General features: G+C 36.4%; 1 long non-coding RNA gene across 1 annotated transcript; it reads left to right on the top strand.

Moving 5' to 3' along the window:
• Positions 1 to 201: 201 nt before the first annotated feature.
• Positions 202 to 2,483, top strand: LOC126891359 (uncharacterized). The gene is made up of 2 exons (XR_007700496.1): positions 202 to 637; positions 1,271 to 2,483. It is a non-coding gene; the product is annotated as an uncharacterized LOC126891359 (long non-coding RNA).
• Positions 2,484 to 12,069: the final 9,586 nt, after the last annotated feature.

The raw sequence follows: 12,069 nt of genomic DNA, 5'->3' as shown, positions 1-12,069 counted from the left end.
GCAGACAAAATGTCGATGACAGTTTAATATGACTTCGAGTCATCTTTTCCGATTCATAGTTTTGGTGTAGTAATCATCCTTCTTTCCCTGATCCCTAATTTGTGGTTACTTGTAATCTTGCGGGTCAACGTAGAATGATAGATTATTACCACTTGGTTATTAATATTTTGAAAAAAAAAATTTTTTTGCTTAAAATTTTTTTTCTCCGAGTAGAAGGGGAATATAACAGTCCGTTAACTTTAATTATCTTTATAGTTATTTTATTTAAATTTTAATAACGGTTTGTCATTAAATTATACTTAAAAATAATAAGATCTAATTAAAATAAATCTTTGACTGACGTCATACTTAACTATTAGTTGGCACAAGTACTTCAGTTGGTATTAGACACCATTCGCTGTCATGTAAGTTTCGTTCTGTGGGGCTTCTCGTCTAACGACGAGAAATATTGGACACTTCGCTTGGTACGCTAGAACGGAAAAGTGGCAGATGACTGATTGAAAAGGACGGAAATTGTAATACAATAGTTTCAAGCTTTTATAAGTGATATTTAGTGGCAAATTATTGGTGGTGTTTTGGAGAAGCTAGGAGACTAAGTTTTGGGAGATCCCGGAGGAATTGGAAGTCATGTCATCTGGTAAATTTTTTTTACTCTTAAAAAGTTTGAGAAAAAGGAACGAATATGGCCGCTACCATGTCATATTAAATTCCTATTGAATTTATTTCTGTAAATGTATGAATCGAAGTTGTTCTTTGAATTTAGTATCTTTAATTATATCCATAGTTCGAAAATATACACTCAGATGAAGATTATCTTGTCACATATCCTGTAAATTATATCATTTGATTTGTGTGGTTATGTCAACCTCATAATATTGAATTCAAATTTTACAGATTACATTCATTATTCTCTATTCTATTAGATTGTGTGTATTCTAGCCACCTTAAATTCGTTCCAAAAGCCAGTATTTTTCTTAAAATTTACAACACATTACATTATCCCATACCATTTTTAATAATAAAAAAAAATACCCTTTATAGACATATTTTTCAGATAAAAATCATATTCTGTATTAAATATTGAATTTAAAGTTAAATCCCAAATTAATGTGTGTAATGTGAATCAAGGTCAAATCCATCATTGTTTTTGCTAATGATCTTTTTGTTGTTCATTCTGAAAAAAAAAGATATCTCATTTCTTTTCCTTTGGCTCTTTGACCTTTCCTTAGATTCTGACATTGAAACTAAAACGGGACATGTTTGTTTTTAGCCACTTGGGGGAAATCTTAAACTGTAACCAGTCCGTCAGCTCCCCTCACAACTGGGAGCAACCGTTCTACGCCAAGCCAGGTCATTTGGAGACCAGCCTGGAGAACCTCCCACATACCTACTTTGTATCCTGCCCTCTGCACCCCAGAAGGGCATCGGTATATTAATTGGTACAAGCTAGCACCATCCCTGTGCTAATTCGCCTACCAGGGATTTTGGAATCCGTAGCAAGGACACTCTCGGGGACCATATAGGGTTTGTTTTGGGACACTTGGTATCTGCTAGTGATTGTCACTTCCACTATTACACCACATTCATTTTTTGTATAAGACTCGGGACATTTATTTTGATGATTAAGTTTTATAGTTTATCGCACATATTTTGTTTCAATATTTAAGTTGCATATTGTTTTTATATATCTATAATAGTTGATAGTGTTCCCCAAACCAGTAAACTCTCTGGTCAAAGAGGTTTGAGCTCAGATCATCTTTTCCCCATATGAGATTCTCTTTACCTTTATATATTACCTGAAATTTACTTGTACCATTTATTTACTTAATTAACTTTATATTTTTAGTACTAACCTTGCTTGTCTCCACTTATCAATTTAAATTTATATACTTTTTCCTCTTAATTTGCTTAATTTATTAACTTATTCATATAACTTTAATCTTTCTTTAGTCAATCATAATTATGTAACTTATTTGCTTAACTTTACTTAAATTCATTTAATCAATTTTTAATTACATCTTTGGACGCTATTCTCTTTGAATAGCTATCCATTTTACTTGTTATATTTTTTAGTGACTACGTGTCGAAGCAACTGATTTTTATATATCAAGTAGACCGTAGGTTCACCTTAATGAGGCTAGTGCCTATTTAACTCTTTGAGAGTTACGGAAATTATTCATTGTGAATAATCCTCCCTTAATTATATTCTGGTTCATTAGTTCTATAGGGTTTAACGTTGCTGTACGTATTGCAATCGTACAATTATTTGGTGAAGGTTGTTATTTAACCTAGTATATGTAAGTTGGGGGTACGCTCCATATAAGAGCTACTCCATTACTAATGTAACTATAGATTATATTTATATTACTATAGGTAATTATTTCCCATTGTCATTTTAGAGTTACATAGTTTGTATTTTTCTAACTCAGAGGTTGTCAAAAATCTAAGTAGTTATATTTAATAAATATTTATTTGTTTTTGTATACCAATTATTTTTTTTCCCATTTTTGAATTTAATAATTTAATATATTTACTATTTAAGAGCAGTGTAAGATACCTGGAAGTTTGGTCCATTCCAACTTCTGGCGCCCTTAATTCAGTCTATTTTATTTATCTCCTATATTCTTCTATTTTTATTATATTATTATATTTATCTAATTTATTTTCTGAACATATATTTTTATCTTAAAAGATTTCCCTTTTTCTAGTCATCATCTCTCTTTAGGTTGAGCTACTGTTCTTCGACAGGCATGCAAACGAGCCGTATCCATCCTTGAGTGTCAAGTTGCTCTCTTGCATCTATAGCTAGCCAACTCTATTCAGTTTGCCTCTGTCTCTACATACTTCCATTATCAGTTCATCACCCTTCCTTCATTCATTTCATCTTATCATTTAGTTCAACAAATACTACTGCAAAGTAGTATTTTTGTTACAAACCTCCGTACCGTAATTTAGTACCAAAATCCCTCAAAACTAGAAAAGGACGTCCATTGCAGTTACCTTGGGCTCCAGGTGCAGAGGGGGTCGTGTCTGATGGCAGATTCGTGTTTAGAGGCCTCAAAAACCCTCCAATAATCCATTGGCATCAATTAAATGTCGAGAACCCTCAAAACCCCAAAAGATGACGTGCCCTAATAGTGACCCTGGGCACCAGGTACTTCGGACTTCAATTATGATGGCATATTCGTGTTTAGAGACCCCAAAAATCCGTAAGTAATCCGTTTGCATCAATTTAATACCGAAAGCTCTCGAAACTCCAGAAGATGACGTCCCTTGCAGTGACCTTGGGCACCAGGTAATCCAGTGGTCTATTCAAATGGCATATTCGTGTTTGGCGACCTCAAAAAGCCCCCGAGTAATCCGTTTGCACCAATTTAATACCGAAAGCCCAGAAGATGACGTCAATAGCAGTGACGTTGGGCGCCAGGTAATCCAGTGGTCTATTCTAATGGCATGTTCGTGTTAGGCGACCTCAAAAACCCCCCGAGTAATCCGTTGGCACCAATTTAATACCGAAAGCCCTCGAAAGTCCAGAAGATGACGTCCCTTGCAATGACCTTGGGCACCAGGTAATCCGGTGGTCTGTTCTGATAGCATATTCGTATTCCGCTACCTCAAAAACCTATAAGTAATCGGTTTGCGTCAATATAGTACAGAAAAACCTCGCCCAGAGGATGACGCCCCTTGCAGTGACGTCACTGACGCCCTCGCGGGCACCATGTGCTATGATGGTCTATTTTGATCGCATGTTCTTGTTTAACGACTTTAAAAACGCCCGAGTAATCGCTTCCATCAATTTAATGCCGAAATCCCTTAAAACTTCAGAAGATGACGTCTCTTGCAGTGACCTTGGGCACCAGGTAATCCTGTGGTCTATTCTGATGGCATATTTGTGTTTGGGGACCCCAAAAACCCCCCGAGTAATCTGTTTGCACCACTTTAATACCGAAGGCCCAGAAGATGACGTCCCTTGCAATGACCTTGGGCACCAGGTGATCCAGAGGTCTGTTCTGATGGCATGTTCGTGTTTAACTATTAACTATTCGTATTTAGCGACCCCTAAGACCCGTGAATAATCCATTTGCATCGATTTAATGCCGAAAACCATCGAAACTTCAGAAGAGGACTTTTCTTGCCGTGATCTTGGGCACCAGGTGATCCGGGGGTCAGTTCTGATGGCGTAATCGTATTCAATGACCCCAAAAACCCCCCAAATAATAAATTTTGTTCCTTAGTATACTGATTTTGACTTTTATTTTTATATTTATGCAATTTTGGATGCATATTATGCACATTCCAGTGCAATTATGGATTTCCACCCATTTTTAAATAGTAGACTTTTTTCCTGACGTCATCCTGAACATAATGCAAAAAACTGCAAGTCTCTAGGTGCTGTACTTAAAAATCTATTTATTTTGTGCTAAATGCCCTCGTCTATAATAAGCCCACATGATAAACTCAATCTATGTTGTAAACAAACAAACAAACAAAAACTCACACTGTACCAAGAACGGCGTCCACACTGGAAAACGAATGCGACGCAAATCATTTGATTTCGCTCGAATACTGACAACCGATGGATCGTGTGCGTTGTGTGCGTCGAAAATTCTTGCGTTCGTTTTATGCGACGAACACGTCCACACTAGCACAATTTACTTCGAGCACGCAAATATTTGCGACGAACAGCTGGTACGCACGAAAAATTAACCAATGCGGACGCGCCATTAGACGTTTAATTTTTTTTCTTACGTTCGATATTATTTGTAAGCCTGCCTTAGACGTTTCTTCTTTCGTCTCGAGCTTTTGAACTGAAATTTATGTTAGGGTCCTTATTTTAGCGTAACCTATAAGCGTGGTATCAACTGTTCACAACTCTTTTATATACACTGTAAACTTTACTTGGTATTATTCTACATTGTAGGATTTAACTTTATAAGCGATTTTGAATTCTATGATTTGTAAACATGACGAAAAGAAAACATTTGTTCGAATTTTTTTTTTGACACTTTAGGGAAACCCCTAAATAAAGGTTCTACCCATTGTTTCCCTAAAGTTGTCGCACTACTTTTAATTTTCATGTATTTTTTATGAATTTTTTATCTACTTGGTATGTGTTTTTTCTAAATAAAAGACACGGCAGCACAGGTTCTTCGAAGCAGGGGGGGTGTTATCAAACCGCGTATATCTCCGCGTTTGAGTTTCTTTAGCCTCCGCCCACCAGCCAGGAAGCTTCCTGATTGGTCGGTTTTGCTTTGTTGTTCTTATTGCGTCTTATTTTAATGCCTCGGAAGGTATAAATTAAAGCGAATGTTGTAATTCGCTCTCTTACTTCGCCTTCTACATCGTCGTATTGAGCGCTCTTACGAGCTGGGGCTTCGGCCCCCACCTCGGCCTTTGGCCGTTTCACAGGCGAAATGCCTCGTGTATAGAGATTCTGTGCTGCTGATTTCATCCAACTTCAACTGTGCTTATTATTATTCAACCACCTAGAACCCTCTTGCCTTTCAGGGTGCCAGATTGAAAGCAAGACATTACAAAAGATACGCCTAGAAAGGCATCCTACGAGAGGAAGTCCTAAAAACACTAACCTCTCACCTAGGACACAGCACAACCTTTCCTACGACTACAGGAATGGAGAGCATCTTGGAGGTAGGCTTCCTAACTATTTCAAGCCATATTTTTACACCCCCAGATGGCATGAGCAATCTGCTTACAGCAAGGATCGATTTTTTCTACTCTCATACTTTAATATATTCATAAAAGCTGGTTCTTTCACTGGACAAATTGCGGTTGACAAGAGTTTTCTGGATTTTTAAAGAGTGTAACACATATATTACGCTCTTTAGGACTTAAACAAGACAAAAAAATAAGCAAAAGAGAATGAAGACGATGCACTCTTGGATACAACGTGTTTAAAATTAGCAGAAGTACAAGAAAAGTGGACAACAAAAAAATGCCATTAGGGAGTATAAAAGCATAGCAGAACGTTACGAACAACGAAAGGAAAACATTAATCATGCCCAAATGCACTGGGTAATCGTGGAGCAATATTTAGCTCTGAAAGGCTATAACCAGACTTGGGAGCATTAGAAAATATATCTCAGTAAGTATTACAAGAAAAGGTAAACAACTATTTACATAGTCTGTAATATTAATATTTCTACGACCGTTTAATAACATGCTGGGGGCCGTTGAGTAGTGTTTTTAATTTTCTGAATTAACATGAAGAGAAGTATTAAGAAAACACCTTAAAACTAGTTCAGTCGAAATCCACGAGAGGTCGTCCTTGTGACTTAACATCGCGAATTAAAATCTAATTTTTGAAAATCTGTGGATAGGACGTTTTCTGCTTATCCACGTTCATAATATGTCTTTCACATAAAACTTTCATAAAATGTTTCTTTTGCTTTGAGAATTTACTAATTGGTATATATTACGCTCTTTAGGACTTAAACAAGACAAAAAGAAGCAAAAGAGAATGAAGACGATGCACTCTTGGAGACGTGTTTAAAATTAGCAGGAGTACAAGAAAAGTGGACAACAAAAAAATGCCTGTGATTGAGAATATTCTCTTCTTTCATCACTAGTTAAGACATGTGGCTTTGGATGACTAGTTTCATTTTTTATTTGCTTCACTATAATTACTCATATTACTACATACCTAAATCTATAACCTCAGCTTTATACGTTATTGGTTTGATATTTATTTTGTAATATTAGTAGCTTGTTTCCCAGATATTTCGTTGTTCTATTCGCTTTACTTCATTTGTTCGGTTAATTAGTTTCGGTATTTAACTTCATTTCAATAACTTTTATTCATTAATTTTGCTTAATTCATTATCGTATTTTCTCTTAGTCAGGCTTGTGCCTATTTATTTATATATTTTCCATATTAGTCGGTTTCAATTTAGTGGTACGTAGCAAGCGTACTATAACCATTTGGTAGAAGTCTCATGTGAGTTGTACCCTATGTATAAGTAAGAGGTATGTATATCTTTTTGTAAATTTTTTAACGGAGATTCAGTGGTCAACGTCACGAGACTGAGACAAACCGAGGACTTGTAAGAGTGCTTATTTCATCGCATATAAAGTGATAACGACAATTATAATTCGATCTATATTGATTAGCCGTAATGGCTTCTAAAATTGAGGATACTTTGACCGCGGCGCTAGAACGCAAGCGGAATGCCGCAACTGGCACTACTTTGCCTGCCATTAATGTTTGGCAGCATAAGGATGGTGCCAAGTTGTTTAGATCTACGGCTACGACCAAGATATCTATGCGTGACATAGATAACGTTAAGCTAGAAGACATCCCACTCTTGTTGGGTTGGAGTATGAGAGTAAGAAATATGATGAATCTATGGGTGTTTGCTACTCACCCAGATTTTTGGATGAAGATCTATCGCTATTATTAAGTCATGATAGCACTGGAACCTTACTCGAAGATGCGTTCAACGAATTTGTAAATTCTTTAATCCAAGCGGCTCTGGATAAAGAAACTAAGATTTTCACAACAATCTATTCTGATGATGGATTAGAGATAAAGTCAATTAAAGAAGATGAAGGCATTAAGATAATGCATACTATGGTTAGTGATATGGTGAGAGACGCATCTTTTGGGGTTCAGAAGCATGTGTTAGAAAATGCATTTAAGAGTATTGATTTTAAGGTGTTTTGAGATTACTTGTCATGTAGTACACATAATGTACGTTTATCGCAGGATGACCATGCAAATGGCATTATAAAGATTATTGGGAACCCATCAATGCAGGAGTATGGTTGCAATTGTAAGTATATTAAATACGGTATGATAGTCCTGATCCTGTCATCTGGACTTGAATTTGACTGGTCAAACGACATAGACATTGAGGCTAGAAATATCTTAGCTTTAATTGCATCGGCAAAGTTATATGCTAACGAGAAATACTGTACGGCGAGTACTGACTTTGTATCGTCTGTCGATCTAGCTAGTAGTGTTAAGTCACTAATTGTGACGTTATGTAAATTCTCTTCTGATGATTTACAAATGGTAGCCTGTAACGAAGATTACAGCAGTAATAGAGGTAGAATGTTCTTATTGGCCATTAAAATGTCTGGAGATTTTAAAACGGATGAGGAATCTGATTGACTACCCAAGTTAAATCAAATAATACAGCGCAACTTCTATAACTTTTGGATATTTGGCATAACAGGTTTCGTAGTGTGCAGGAATAGACATACACTTAGACGTGCTTTTGTTTGTCGTTTGAGTATATTTGTATAGTCTGGTAGTTTCCGTTTGAGCTTTTAGTCCCATTATTTTTTTTTTCTCAACTAATCTAGCTTTGTCAGTGTCCTAAGGATACCAAAGGTTAGTTGGAGCCTACATGTAAATTATTTGGAGCCTATCTGTGAATTAGTCGGAGCCTACCCGTAAAGTAAAGGAGTTAGTCAGTCCGATTAATATTTGTCTTTCCCTTCTTGTACCAGAATAGATCACAAGTGTAATACTCGTGATAGAGGAAGCGTGCTTAGTTGTCTAGGAACACTTCCATTAATTATCGGAACAAGAACCATTGTTGGTGTTTCCTGTGTAAGCTCATTCGAGAAGCAAGTTTCAATATTGTTTGTGTTTGAATATCCCTGTTGTGTCTAAAATTTTTGAGTCTGTTGTTCCCTGTTAGTACGTGAGTGTGAATTTTTGACAAATAGTTCATTGACCCCTCTTTTATTTACTGAATGATTGTAGGCCAAGAGCAGAAGCTGTGACAAGGCTGGTGATTTGGGATCCGGTCGCGTTGGACAGGTGACGTTTGCTTTCGTTTGATAAATAGAAACGGTCCTTTGTTGAAAGTCATACTGCCTACTATTCCCTTTTGTCTTTCCCTTGTGTGTTACTTTCACCCCAATTTTAAAAAAATGAAGTCTACCCAGGTAAATGATCTGAAAACAGACGAGTTATCTTATGAACTGTTCATAAGAGGTTTTAAGGTAGAAAATAAAAATGTTGAGGAAAAACGTAAGTTATTGAGAGGTCAGTTAAGTAAAGAGACTACCTCACCTGCCATCGATTTTACTAAAAATGTAGTCGATCATGATAAAGAGTTACCTACAGTCCAGGTAATACTCAAAGATTTGCAAAATATTGCAAAAACGATGGATGCACAGTCAACAAAAGCTGACTTTGCTCGTTTCAAAACAAGGTCAACTCATCTGGATTTCAGATTAGAAAAATTTCCCCGACAATGTAGGTGAAAAAGCAAAAGAAGTTATTGAAAACTATAAAATGGATTTATTGATGTTGACAGGAGATGTCTTAGAAAAGGAAGACATCCGATAATATGTCCATCCCATCGACTAGTGATACAACTTCAGTCCCTGTTGCCCCTATTAGTTCAGTTTCGGCCCCTATTATACAAGTGTCAACTCCTGTTAGAGTTTCTGATTTAAATATCAAATTTAATGGTGATAGTAAAGCCCTTCCCACATTTTTAGAAAAAATAAGAGATTCGGCTAGGTCCAGAAATATTTCTCAAGATGTCCTGTTTAGATCAGCTTTTGACTTATTTGACGGAAACGCTGCTATTTGGTATAGAAGTGTTAGAAATACAGTTAACAGTTGGAATGAGTTGGTAACCTTACTCAAAACTGCTTTCCTACCCCCAGATTATAATGATAATCTCTTCGACGATATTAAAAGTCGAAAACAAAAGTCTGAGTCGATCACTATTTATTCCTCAATCATGGAGAATCTCTTTAGACGTTTGGAAGAGTACCCATCTGAAGCCCAACGAGTTAAAATCTTAAGAAAAAATATTTTAGTGGATTATATTCCACTCATAGCCCTTCAAGATTTTCCCACTGTAGAAATTTTAGTCTCTACTGTTAAACGTTTGGAGCAAAATGTTTTGCCTCTGCTTCAAACTACAAAAGGTCTTGCTGGTATCTCATTAGAAGATACAGAGAAACCCCAAGAGAATCTTCAGGTACTTAATAAATAAGACAAGCCTGAAACCCCTAAAAGAGACAAACCAGAAAAGCAAGATCGTCCTTTTAAGAAATCCAATACCAATTCCAGACAGAGAAATGAGAGACCCAATCCTCCAGTAGATACTGATGAAAGACATCAATCTTCTTCTTATCCACCCGAAAGACATCAGTCTTCTTTTTCTTATCCACCCCACAGAAATCAGTCTTCTTCTTCTTATCCACCCCACAGAAATCAGTCTTCTTCTTATCCATCTCCTTTGATGAAATTCCCTCCCTACCAAACACAAAGAAACCCTAGAAAAATTTTTTGTTGGATTTGTGGTGAGCCCATTTGTGGTGGGACAGATAAAAGAGAATAAAAGCCATTTACGTAGATTTCCTATTGTAAAAGAAATTTCTCAGATTTCGAACGATAAAATGCCAATTTCAAATAGTGATATTTCCAGCCGATGTGCTACCCTCCCTGAGTATACCACAGGTCATAATTATCAACCTTTATTAGATCTGTAGATGCACTTATCGAATTTTTAGCAGGACAAAATCCTAGCTAAGTTGAAGCCTTTATATTAAATGCAAATATCCTTCCTAAAATTAAAGGAGATTTTTTAAATTTTTCAAATAAACATATCTGGACTGATGTTCGGCCCGCATTATTAGCTAAATACGGCGACAGGAGATCCGAGGAAATCCTAGTCACACAATTAACAACAACTGTTCAAAAACCACATGAAACTATGATGATTATTATCAAAGGATCACAACTCATTTAAATGATTTATTACAACATATTTCTCTGCATAACAATGCGGAAACATTACAATTGAAGTCACCTTATTTTAAGAATTTAGCACTTAGGACATTTTGTACAGGTATAAATAATCCTTATTGCGAATATCTTTCACATTTTCAACTAGAGACACTAGACTCAGCTCTACAAAAATGTATAATCATATGATAACCATAGGAACCATGAGTATTATTAATTAATAGGTAATGTTTTGCTAAAAACTGGAACTCAGATTACCAAAAAAAGTTGACGATGTTTGTTCCATTCCGAATCACTTTTTTATTATAATATTCTGCCCATGGAGTAAAAGGATTTGTTATTGTTTGTGATTCCTGCGCAGGACAAAAAAAAATTACTATCATTCGATTTATGCATTACTTAGTTACAAGAAAAAATCGTTTTGATATTGTGAATGTAATAGTCACTATTAGAGGCTATTCATGGGAGTCATCCAGATCCCAGCTTACACAGATTACACTGGTAAACACATGGTTTGTCCCATGTATCAATTCCACTAATTCTTATGTATTTTGATGGGTAGAATTCAAATTTGTAATCAAAAATAATCCATCACGCAAGGTTTTCTTGGAAAATACCCATTTGTCTTTATGATTTTCATGTCTTTTTTGAAATTTGATTATATTAGAAATAAACCCCTTCCCAAAAATTTAATTTAAACATTTAATGTTATGGTTTGAGAGTGAGTGGGTGGGGGTGGTTGGGAGTAATTTCCTGTCTAGGTTGTGTTGAAGGTCACAGACATGTCGCGACATGATTGCACTTGTTGACTTATGCAGCTGTCGAGCTCAGTCTGCCGCTCAGTACTGTTTGGTCCCTTGAACAGTGAATTCTATTTGTGTGACAGTGCTTTCACGTTGTGTAGTGTGCATTTTCAGTTCAGCATGCCTCGCAAATGTTTAAACCATCCGGACACGTTTTGTTATGTATGTGGTGAGTTGACTTTCAAATCACAAAGAAGGAATCTTACTCCTTGAATGAAAAAGTGCTATGAACTTTATTTTGGCTGTAAAGTGGGTGATCAGGACAAAAACTGGGCCCCACACATATGCTGTGTAACATGCGGTAGACTACTAACTGGCTGGGCCAATGGTTTTCTCGTCACATGCCGTTTGCAGTTCCAATGGTCTGGCGGGAGCCAACGGATCACACTTCCGACTGTTACTTTTGTTTGACAAAGACAGCAGGGATTACAAGTAAGTCAAAACATACTTTAAAATATCCGAACTTGCCCTCGGCGATCCGACCTGTACCGCATAGTGAAGAACTTCCCATACCACCTCCTCCAACGT

Source organism: Diabrotica virgifera, chromosome 9 (assembly GCF_917563875.1).
Source record: "Diabrotica virgifera virgifera chromosome 9, PGI_DIABVI_V3a".
In the NCBI taxonomy this organism is placed as follows: domain Eukaryota; kingdom Metazoa; phylum Arthropoda; class Insecta; order Coleoptera; family Chrysomelidae; genus Diabrotica; species Diabrotica virgifera.
The sequence above is the reverse complement of the archived record's forward strand: the minus strand, read 5'-3'. Positions and strand labels throughout refer to the sequence as shown.